This window comes from Triturus cristatus, chromosome 5_1 (assembly GCF_964204655.1).
Source record: "Triturus cristatus chromosome 5_1, aTriCri1.1, whole genome shotgun sequence".
Lineage (NCBI taxonomy): Eukaryota > Metazoa > Chordata > Amphibia > Caudata > Salamandridae > Triturus > Triturus cristatus.
Window position 1 is genome coordinate 44,217,046 of NC_140587.1, and position 12,500 is coordinate 44,229,545.

Here is a 12,500-nt window from a genome sequence, read left to right on the forward strand (position 1 = left end):
AGAACGTCATTAGATATGATGTCATAAATGGGTGGTTCCATGAAAGAATTTCGCAATGTCAGCAAAAATACTTGGCAGAGATGCGCGCGCAGCAGCATGACGTGTGATTGACGTGTAACTAGAGGATGAAAGGGACTTGACATTTAGCTCTACATGTGGAGACAAAAGTCTGGGGTTATGTCAACCTAATCCCAAATCATATCTAATATCCTATGTTTAAAGAACTGTGTTATCCAAAAAGAGAGGTCTCTTAGGATAGAATCTTATTCTATACTGACTATACTGACTGTTAGTGCGTGTACAAGCGTCTAAGTGTCTACACTAGATGCGAGGGGGTAGGAATATTCCATGGTAACAGGGCTATGAATTACTTGCATGAGGGCAGCGAGGCCTGGTCCTTTGCACGGTAGCTGGAGGAATGTTTACCTAAACTACTAGACAGGAATGCATCGGGCGAGGAGCGGAGCAGAGCAGATAATCTTGAAGGTGAAATACAGTTTTTGGCAGGCAGATAGGCCGAGTCAGACACCGTTAGCAGCGCAGGGAGTAAGACAAAGTTCATGGTCACAGATGCAGGCTCAGACTGGAGCTTTCAGAGGCAGAAGGCAGAAAAAGGCTTAATGGCAGAATCAGGGCCTACTCGCCTGGACTGTAAAATGGGATAAATGAACCATATAAAGCCGGTGGCCTTTCATACTTAGGAATAGAATATCCGGCCCATTCATGGCGGATCTGAAAGAGGACATGCTGACGGTGGACGCACATGTGTTTGCGTCTTCATAACTGGAACTGGAGGGAACATACATGTACTTGTGATTTATACATGAAACCGTTGGGGTCCAAGATAGGGGACATAACCGACCATAAAAATCCATATTTCCACATTCCCTCCTTGTCCCCTACTTGCCCTTAGGAGATATCAATCTTCATCAATCCATCGATCTGTTCATATAACATCATTTGTTCTTCTTTCTTCTTCCGGGATTTTGAACGAAAACTTGGATGTGGGATACACGAGGTGGCACATAGACCACAAATCGCTGGCCCACATTGTAGACATAAGCAGCAACTGAATAGTATGAGAAAGCCAATACCCAGGAAGGAGAGCATTCTCCATCCCCAGGCTGACAACACGCCCCAGAACCAACTGGACCAAGTCCAGGTGCCTGGACTCTGGTGTATCTGGCTTACAATTTTATGAAGGCGGGTTATGGCTTTATATACTGACGGTGAATTTTCTGGTATGAAAATGCAACATCTTGATCCGATGACCCTACAAGCTCCGCCCCTATCGGCCAGGATGACGTCAAGGACAAGACGATTTTGAAGCACAACAATCCGCATAGCAGACTGCTCTTCTGTTAAATTGCCTAAGGCGGAAATAGTTTCGTTCACTACTGCTTCAAGGGTTCTGGTTAATCTACGTATCAACTTACTATTAGTGACTGTACCTATATAGGGAAAGAAACCTTTATTGAAATCTGTGTATTTTTCCCATGCTGTTTCAGTGTAATCGACTATTGGGAGATCTCTCTGCTGTCTATTGTGTACTAAATGAGTATTTCTATGATAATCAGGAGGAGCTAGGAAAACAGGTGGTAGAAGGAATGCTATGTAACAGGTACCATCCCAATCTAAAGGTAGGTGTATATATGCGGTCTGTCCACATATAAAGTAGGAATGACGAGAAGCTCTAAATGTAGACTTGCCTTGATCACTGAATTGTATCACAGTGGTGCATTTACTATGGCCCATGTGTATGGAGCCATTCTTTCTTATGCATAGTTCCCCTTTAACTGGGAATACGGACATGGCGGACAAGATTGGTGTAGCTTCAGATTCAACGTTCAGGATCATGAGGTTAAGTGTAAAATTACCTAATCCATATACCTCATTTTCTAGATCAGTTCCTGTTCTTTTGGGAAGTCCCTCCTTGTTAGGGTAGCAGACTTTAAGCAAAACTAAGTTCAGGTTTCCCCATACCCAGTTGTCTTGATAAACTGCTGAGTTTGTATCTAAGGAATTAATTAAACTAAACCATGCTCCACAGGAGCCATTGTGTGTGAATGGATATGGAAAGAGAGGCAGAATTCCCTTATAGTTCTGATAGGGAGGGAGTCGGCCACATATCCAACAATTTGTAGCATTGCTAGTCTGATGGGAATGATGTAACATACTAATAAAAGTGTTGTTGCGCAGCGCAAATCTATATGACAACTCATGCGGGGGTAATTCACTAAAAGAATGTTCAGCAGTAACATTGTAAACATGTTTAAAAATAGGATAATACGTGTGCAACAATATACTTGCAGCGATTATTAAAAGACATAAGAAAAACAAAACTAATAACGTCACTGTGCAATGACTACGCAGTGATTTACAGTACGCATGTTTTTTCAACTTCATTTGATTATTTCTTTCTCTATTCCGGTCCAGAGGATACATGTCAGAGACAAATTCAACCGATTCACCTTGGAGAGGACTTAAACAATCAAATTGTCTGACTGACTGGACCTTAATTTTAGTCTGTATAGTTCTGAGTTCGTTTGCTCAACCAAAGGGAGCTTTGAGTCTGTCTTTGAAGAAACACAGGGTTTAGTCTCTATATCGGATGGTAGTCCATGAAATTTCTTGATATGACTCGAATGTATCCAGCCTTTGCGACCTTCGATCTTCACGGCTGTCCTCGTGGTGAGCAGAACAAGTTGAGGCGATTTCCACCTCGGATCCAGCTGAGTCTTCCGGTCAAAATTCCGCACTAACACCAAGTCCCCGGGAACTACGTCGTGGGGTTTCACCTCGGTGTTGTCGGGAAAGGCTGCAGCTACCTGTGAACGACAAGATTGTAGTGCAGACATCAAGGAAGCCAGGTAATCTGTCAGCATATTACAGTCAACGTCAGTGATTTTACGAGGTATAGGCGTCCCCCACATATTTGGTGGTCTACCGAAGATCACCTCATAAGGGGATAGCCCTGTTCGAGAATGTGCTACCATTCTCATGTAAAAGAGTGCAACTGGTAAGGCTACTACCCAGTCGACACCTTTCTCTCTACATATTTTGGACAATCTAATTTTCAGAGTTTGATTATGTCGTTCCACGAGACCTGCTGCCTCGGGGTGTCGGACACAGTGAAATCTCCATTGATAACCTAACAAAAGTGAAACGTGTTTCATTAGTTCGGATGAGAACGGCTGGCCGTTATCTGAGTAGACAGCACGTGGTAAACCGTACCGTGGGAAGAATTCTCGAACCAACTGTTTGGCAGTAGTCGGGGCAGTGTAATCTGAAACCGGATATGCCTCTGTCCAACGGGAAAGAGCACAAACAACTACAAGAACATATTTGAATCCTCGACATCGTTCCATCTGGATATAATCCATCTGGAGGACTTCAAAAGGGTGATCAGGAGGCTGAAATCCACCCTGTTCTACAGGAATGCTTTTACCTGGGTTAAACTGACAACAGATCATACAGGTACGAACCTTTTGTTTAGCTGCTGCTCGTAAATGTTTGTTGAACCAAATGTGTTGAATGCTGTCTAGCATAGCTTTTTCTCCTAGGTGGGCTGGACTATGTATTGTATTAATGATAACTTGGACCATTGAGTCGGGAAGAAACCATATAGATTTTTCCTTCGTCATCCATCCCTGATCGGTTTGGATCCCTCCTAATTCAGTCCATTTCTTTATTTCTTCTGGTGTAGCATGTGTCTGTATGTCAATTACGTCAAGAGCGGGATCCTTAACCATCATGCAGTGTGTTGGTGTAGGAACTATTGTCTTTGTCATGTCAGATGTGTGAGTTTGAGCAGTCTGTTTAGCTGTTCTGTCAGCTAGATCATTGCCTTGGGAAATGATATCAGTAACTTTCGTATGAGCTTTACATTTCATAATTGATATTGCAGTGGGTAGATGTATTGCATCTAATAAGGCATGAATGAGGGGTCCGTGCTGAATGTGGGCACCGTGAGAAGTTAAATAACCTCTCTCTCGCCACAGCACGCCGAAGTCATGTACAACTCCGAATGCATAACGTGAATCAGTGTATATGTTGACTTTATTTGTGGCTTGAATACAGGCTTGTGTCAGAGCGATGAGCTCTGCTGCTTGAGCTGACAAGGTATCGATACAATTTGTTTCAATAATTTCAGTGTCTGTTGTGACTGCATACGCGGCCACTAGCTCTCCTGTACTTGTTCTCATACATGAACCATCTACATACAACGTCAGGTCTGGGTTTGACAATGGGACGTCTGTCAAGTCTTGTCTGGGTTTCGTCGTGATAGTAATAACTTCAATACAATCATGTGCTAGTGGGTCTGTTCCGTTTACTGGCAAAAGTGTGGCAGGATTCAAAGTACTACAACGTCTGATTTCTATGTGTGGCTGAAACAATGTCAGTTCATAACCGGTGAGTCTCGCTATAGTCAAGTGTTGTGTTTGCGTGCGGTTCAAAAGAACCTCTACTGCGTGTGGTACTTGTACTGTCAATTGATGTCCTAACACTATGGCATCGCTTTGTCTGATTGCTAAAGCTGTCGCTGCCACTGATTTCAGGCACGTAGGCAGAGCCTGAGCTACGGGATCTAGTGTACTAGAAAAATAAGCACATGGTTTGTGTGATCCTGCTTGTTCCTGTGTGAGTACTGACAAGGCAGTACCTTCGCGTTCTGTAACAAAGAGTGTAAACGGTTTACTGTAACATGGTGTTGCTAGGACAGGTGCTTGACATAAAGCTTTCTTTAAACTTTCAAAGGCGTGTGTATGTTCTTGAGTCCAAGGAAGGACAGTCGATGTGGCTGCCTCCTGTGTTGTCAACTGAATGAGTGGTTTTGCTAGAAATGCATACTGAGGGATCCACTGCCTACAATATGAAGTGAGGCCTATAAAAGCCCGCACCTCCTTTTGTGTCTTGGGTACTGACATGTTATCAATTAACTGTATGCGGTCGGGTGTAAGCTGCCTTCCCTCCTTGGACAGCGAGTGCCCAAGGTAAACAACTCGCTGGACACAGAATTGCAGCTTAGTAGGGGACACCTTGTGCCCCTTTTCGGCCAAAAATTGTAAAACCGTCAGTGAAGCTTTTTCACATTCAGGTTCGCTTCTAGCGGTGATCAGCAGATCATCGACATATTGAAGCAGGGCAGTGTTGACTGGCATGTGGATACTGTCAAGTTCTCGTTTCAGTGCTTGGCTATAGATGCTGGGGCTTTCTGTGAATCCTTGAGGTGCGCGTGTGAATTTAAAGCTTCGTCCATTTAAACTAAATCCGAACAAGTATTGGCTTTCCGGATCTATTGGGACGCTGAAAAAGGCATTCTTGAGATCAATTACAGTAAAGAATGTTGCTTCGGAATCAATGGCTGTCAGTAATGAAGAAATGTCTGGAACTACGGGGTATTGTGGTACAATACATTTATTTAATTCGCGCAGATCAATAACCAATCGATATACTGGCGGGGCTTTTGGATCAGTTCGTTTAAGAATCGGAATTATCGGGGAATTACATACATTGGAGCCGGTTTCCACAACCACTCCTTGGGTAATAAGCTCGTCAATGATTTGCAGTAAAGCCACTACAGCATCTGGTGGTAACTTGTATTGTCGCATTCGTGGTAGTACCACTCCTGTCTTTAGTGTGACTCGATATGGTGTAATGTTCATGCAACCAACATCTGTAGGGCCTTGTGCCCATAAATGTGTGGGTAAAGTCTGCAGTCGGTGATCCATATCTCGGGACACGTAGTGCCCCTTGAAATCACGTAAAAACAATCTTACTCCTTCCGGAGAACAACATATTATAGCTCCTAGAGCTTTCAATGTTTTTATACCTAACAGGTTTTCTGGACATGATTTAGTAAGCAATAAATCTGTAGTTCGTGTCAAGGGACCAATCGTAAGTGGAAGAGGCTGTGACACTTCGTTAATGATAGGTTTTCCTGAAAAACCAAGGGAAATATTCTGTGAGCCTGAGAGGGGTGCCCCTGGAACTTCACTACGTTTTATGGTTGTTCGGCTTGCCCCTGTATCAAGTAAAAATTTTCTATCTTGGCCTAATAGTTCACTGTGTACATAAGGTCCTTCTTGATCTATAGGGACCTCGATAAGGGGTAAGCCAACTTCCCTCTCTAGGCTGTTTCATGAGTATCGTTGATAATCAGGATAGTCATACTGTGCAGTCTGGTACATCTGTCGTGTCGTTGTTGGTGTGGCAGCAGTAGGCTGCGGTGGTGGAGCTGGCATAGACTGTTGCGGAGCTGGCATGGCCTGTGCATGCTGCGCAGCTCCTGGTTGGTTCTGATCCTGTCTAAGTGGTCGTGGTCTTTCTTTTGTATTACCTATGGCGATATTATGTTTTAAAACTGGACAATCGTGTACATAATGACCTGGCTGTTTACAATAGTTGCATGTCCCCTTTACAAAACCTGCTGAAACACTGGACTGTGTCATACCCTTTTTATGACCGTCAGCTGGAACTGTCTGGGAAACTAGCATTTTCATTTTTGTGTCTTTCATGCGTCTTTGTTCATGTTCTTGTTCCTCTCTAATTCTATTGTGATGGTACTGTAGCATTTGTAACATTTGTGACGGAGTGTTACCTTGCCAGGTACTCTCGAATTTCAATACTCTATTCTTAACTTGGGGCAGGGCATTTTCAACTAATTTTGTCACAAACAGATGTGGATACGATTCGCTACTTGCTTTTATTCCACTATTTATACCAAAACATTTTTCGAATCGGGCATAAAAATCACTAGTGTCTTCATCTTGCTTTTGTTTACAGGCTGAGATTGCACCCCAGTCTTCCTTTTTCGTAGTTAATAAACGTGGCAGTACCTGTACTAGTAAACCTGGTAGTATTTTGGTCTTGTCCCCAAGCCCTAAACCTGGACCTCGAGCTGTTTCTTCGTTTTCTAATGCTGTCCAATCTATCTTTTGGTCTCCCACCTCCCAATCCTTTTCTTTCAGTTTTTCATAAATGCCCGCAGGCATTAATACCTTTAATATTTTCATAATGTCGGGATAGGTATACTCTCCCATGAGCAACATGTCTTTAATTTCACGGTGGAAACCCGCTGGGTCTTTGTCATGACTGGGTACCACTTTCTTCATTTCTAATAGTTCCATTTTAGATATGGGTGTGTATACAAACACACGTTTAAACTGATTGTCATCACCTTTTATCGGGTGGACTTCGCGTAAGGGATTCTGTCTATCCATATAATACGTCGTTCTTTCCTTGATGGGCAGTGAGACATGTTCGGGGCATACAAAAAGAATATACTGCTTTCTGGATTCTAGTATTTCTCTAATTAACTCAGTACCTGAACCTCTCCATTTATTCGTGAGTAATTCAGTCAATATATCAGGTAAGGGACCAGGATCGGAGTGTTGGCTTTTATATAATGTAAGGAGTTGTTGAATCATGTAGATACCAGCTAAACGCTGTTCATCTGGGTTGAGGTTCAAAAACGTGTGTGCTAGTGTATCATCACTATATTTTCCGGGACTGTCAACCCAGTGAACGGCTGACCTGGCTAATTCTTGTTCGTCCATAGAATCGAGTATATGATAACCCCTTCGTTCTCGGAGTAATTTGTCAGCGGCTTGGAACGAATGTTCGGGGGACCTTATATTTATTATAGGTGTTTGGAAATTTCTGTTATTATCTGGACGTATCGGACGTATCGGATCAGTAAAGCATCTGGTATTATTGCAAGATCTTCCTCTACCTACATAGGCCATTGTTTCTAACTGTCCTGTGGGCAGTTCTAATTCTTCCTCCTCTTCGGTTTGTTCAGGCTGGTCTACTGCTAATCTTTCTTCGTGTATTCGTTCTACTTCTTTGCGGATTTTTCGGCACATAGCTATTATACTTAATCGTTTATCATGTCTCCCTTCTGATATATTCCGACTCCATGTGGTAAGAATTTGCATTTCTTCCGGATTTACCCCTGGTCGGTCTTGATTTCTGACCACACAATTTATGAGGAAACGTAACAGTTCTCCCTGTATCTCCACTTTCTGGTACTCCATGGCTCTATTAATACTTTCAGAATCTCGCCCTGACTGGACAAAATGATATATATTTTCTAAATGTGTAGTCATTCCTGGTAGCCTCCCTAAATATATTGCAGCTCGTCGGATACGTAATGAGGCCAGCAGCATTTCATCCTTTTTGCCGGGCACAGGGTCATATCTACAATCTATTAGAAGTTCCTTAAGCGTGTCTGGAGTTACTAGTTTGGGCGTACGTTGGTGAGCTAATTCTTGAAAGGAAAGTTTATTTACTCTGGGTGGCGTGGAAAAAATGTTTGTTGTACCTCCTGTAGCACCGCCTGGGGTGCTGGGTGTGAAAGGATTCGTTGAACGTGATATAGCAACCATAGGTGTGGGTACAGCTGTAGAAACAGATGTGCTTGCCGGAACTTGTGTCGGAATTTGTTGTTGCGGAGGTACAGACGGAGGGTCTTGGCGTTGAACCCCCTCGGCAGGCGGTCTATGTGGTGCAGTATTAGCATACTCGGGAGCTGCGTCGTCTAAATAAGAGGAAAGGAAAACATCTTCTGCGGTTCTGGGATGCCCTTTGGGATGTGCTTTTATCGGAAACAATGGGGGTGGCAAGTCTTTGGGTATCTCCAGAGTAGCCTTAGGTAACCCTTCGGCCAGAAGAGGATACATACCATTCATAAGGGCATTTCTTTGTCTGTCTACTTGTTCTGCTTTTGCTCGGGTACCTTCTTCAATTAATAGATTCTCTCGGACTTTATCGGAATTCTCCTTACTCTTCTCTTCCTGTCTACGTGCTTTTTCTGTACGTCTATACGATTCTTTACGCCATAATTCAATGGCATCTTTCTGTGATTGTCTAGCTTTCTTTTTCCATAATTCTTCCTCTACTTTCATGATGCAATCTGCGTCCCAGGTCCCAGCTGCGGGCCACCTCTGACTTTCTGGGAATTCCTTGGTGTAGTCTACCCATAAATCAAGAAATAATATGGCGTCTAGGCCATGTTTATGATACATGAAGTACCCTGGAGTGTCCCTAGGAGGAATGGGAACAGCTTCTTCGAGTACCCCTTTTCTAGTTTTGATCTGTCTTAATTTCGAAAAGAGCGGCATATTGAAAACTGATCTGATACCTAATTCTGAACACGTTTAATACAACAAAACACAATAATGAACAGTCATTCACACCACAATATGCAGAACGTATTTAAAACATTTAACATTTAATGAACAACAATGATGGCCATTTAGGGAACTAGTCACTAAGCATGATACTCGACACTAACTAGGTAATTCTGAATTATATACTAGACATACTAGATATACTGCTAAACAGTACAGATACACTGCTGAAACAGTGCAGACCGGATTTGTGTACCCAAACCCGTCTTGACCGGCACAACCTATGTGCACGTCAGAACGCCTCCCCGACAATGGTACTCACCGGGTAGCTCGGAACGGAAGGCCTCGGAACTGAACTGAACTGGACTCGGATCAGACTGGACTCGACTCGAAACTGCGGAACTTCGGAACCTGGTGGGCCTCTGTATACCTCGGATCTTGCTCTCTCAGCTAGGCTCTGGTCGGGATACTTCGCACTTCTCACCGCCTCGTCTGGGTGTTGATCGCAGCCTCAGTTACCCCCGCTCGGCAGGAGGGAGATACAGGAAATCCTGTGGGTACGCGTTGTTGTCCGTCCAGCTGTGGCAGGAGACCGGGCCTGCAACGCACCTCCGGCGCGTGAGATGAGAAAGTGTCCCTGTTCGGGCGCCATTCATGTGGTAAATAATTTAATTACCGGTACTTAATTTGATGCGGAAAAACTATAACAATAGCTCAGTAAAATAAGAGGCAGAATCCGTGGTATTAGAGGCTTTATTCCTATACAAAGGAACATAATTCGAATTATGGGCCTTCTATTCCATCACCACGAGAGTTCAGGAAGGAAGGAGCAATACATTATTGACAGGTAATCATTTTTATAGAAAAGGCATTACAGTGAAACAGATGCAGGAGGCGTAACAGTTGATATCAGAGATAAAAGCATACATACGTAACTAAAGTGGGTGTAACTAGGCGTAACTAAAGAACGTCATTAGATATGATGTCATAAATGGGTGGTTCCATGAAAGAATTTCGCAATGTCAGCAAAAATACTTGGCAGAGATGCGCGCGCAGCAGCATGACGTGTGATTGACGTGTAACTAGAGGATGAAAGGGACTTGACATTTAGCTCTACATGTGGAGACAAAAGTCTGGGGTTATGTCAACCTAATCCCAAATCATATCTAATATCCTATGTTTAAAGAACTGTGTTATCCAAAAAGAGAGGTTTCTTAGGATAGAATCTTATTCTATACTGACTATACTGACTGTTAGTGCGTGTACAAGCGTCTAAGTGTCTACACTAGATGCGAGGGGGTAGGAATATTCCATGGTAACAGGGCTATGAATTACTTGCATGAGGGCAGCGAGGCCTGGTCCTTTGCACGGTAGCTGGAGGAATGTTTACCTAAACTACTAGACAGGAATGCATCGGGCGAGGAGCGGAGCAGAGCAGATAATCTTGAAGGTGAAATACAGTTTTTGGCAGGCAGATAGGCCGAGTCAGACACCGTTAGCAGCGCAGGGAGTAAGACAAAGTTCATGGTCACAGATGCAGGCTCAGACTGGAGCTTTCAGAGGCAGAAGGCAGAAAAAGGCTTAATGGCAGAATCAGGGCCTACTCGCCTGGACTGTAAAATGGGATAAATGAACCATATAAAGCCGGTGGCCTTTCATACTTAGGAATAGAATATCCGGCCCATTCATGGCGGATCTGAAAGAGGACATGCTGACGGTGGACGCACATGTGTTTGCGTCTTCATAACTGGAACTGGAGGGAACATACATGTACTTGTGATTTATACATGAAACCGTTGGGGTCCAAGATAGGGGACATAACCGACCATAAAAATCCATATTTCCACAATGGGTCCCGGGCAGTCCTCCCCAGGCCCGAGAGCTCCAGTGTTCCTCCCTGTGCCTGAGGCCCAGCCGGGGTCCCCGAGGCCCCCTGAGCCCTGCGTGGGTGGGCAGGCGGGAGCCCTACCACTATGGCTCAGCTCGGGACAGGCAGACGGGAGTCCTTTCAGGTGCCGGCCATCTGGTCGCGTGCAATGCTTTCCAATGGGGCGACCAGATGGCCGGGCCGGCCTGGAGTCCCGATGAGGGTCCATTTGCCTCCCGGATGCCAGACAGGGCTCCAGGAGGTCAGGCGTGTCCGCGCGTAGGGTCCCATCCGTCACTCGGAGCGCGTGGGTTACAAGAAAGGTGGGTAGCCTTCCTCCGGATTAGTAGGGGCAGGGGCTGGCGGTTCTTTGCCGGGGACCAGATGGGATATGCCCGGGCAACATCCTCCCAGGCGTCCAGGGCTACCTCCTCCGGCCCGCGGCGTGGCAAAGTGCCTGGGAAGGGCTTCACGGGTCCCGGGCAGTCCTCCCCCGGGCGCCCGGGCCCGAGAGCTCCAGTGTTCCTCCCCATGCCTGAGGCCCAGCCGGGGTCCCCGAGCCCCTGAGCCCTGCGTGGGTGGGCAGGAGGGAGCCCTACCACTATGGCTCGGCGTGGGCAGACGGGAGTCCTTTCAGGTGCCGGCTATCTGGTCGCACCTTTCCCCTCAGCCATCTGGTCGCGCGCAATGCTTTCCAATGAGGCGACCAGATGGCCGGGTCAGTCTGGAAGTCCTGATGAAGGTCCATTTGCCTCCCGGATCCCAGCCAGGGCTCCAGGAGGCCGGGAGCGTTTGCCCCTAGGGTCCCCTCCGTCAATCTGCGCGCGCGGGTTACCAGAAAGGGGGGCAGCCTTCCTCCAGATTACTAGGGACAGGGTACTCTGGGACCCCTTTTGGCCTAGGGTCCTCAGACGGCAGCTGGACAGGCCAGGATGCCGCCCCAGCCCTGGGTCTGTCCCGGGGCCTGCCACGTGCCAGGCTGCCCCGTATGAGACCTGGCAGGCCTCCCCCTGCTGGGCTGGGTCCAGGGGCCCCTGGGAGGGCAGCCTGCCCAGCTCAGGCTCCGTCCTCAGTCCTGCCGCGTGGCAGGGTGCCCGAACGAGTTCCCGCGGGCTCCGTCCTGTGTCCTGCCGCATGGCAGGGTGCCCGGGACGGGGTCTGGCGGACCCGGGGAGACTTCCCCTGCGCATCCGGGCCTGGGAGCCCCGGCTGGGTCCAGGGGCCCCACTGGGCCCCAGGTCGGGTGCTCGGGCCCCAGGCCCCGTCCCCCAGCCTGCGGCACTGCCAAAGGCCCGGGACGGGGTTCCGTTGTGGCCGGGGTGCTTCCCCTTGCTCGGCTGGGTTCAGGAGCTCCGGACGGGCCCCTGAGAGCCCCGGGGAGGGCAGCGACCCCACCCCGGGCTCCGTCCTGGGTCCTGCCGCGTGGCAGGGTGCCCAGGACGGGGCCCGGGGAGGCTTCCCCCTACGCCTCTGGGCCTGAGACCCCCGGCTGGGTCCAG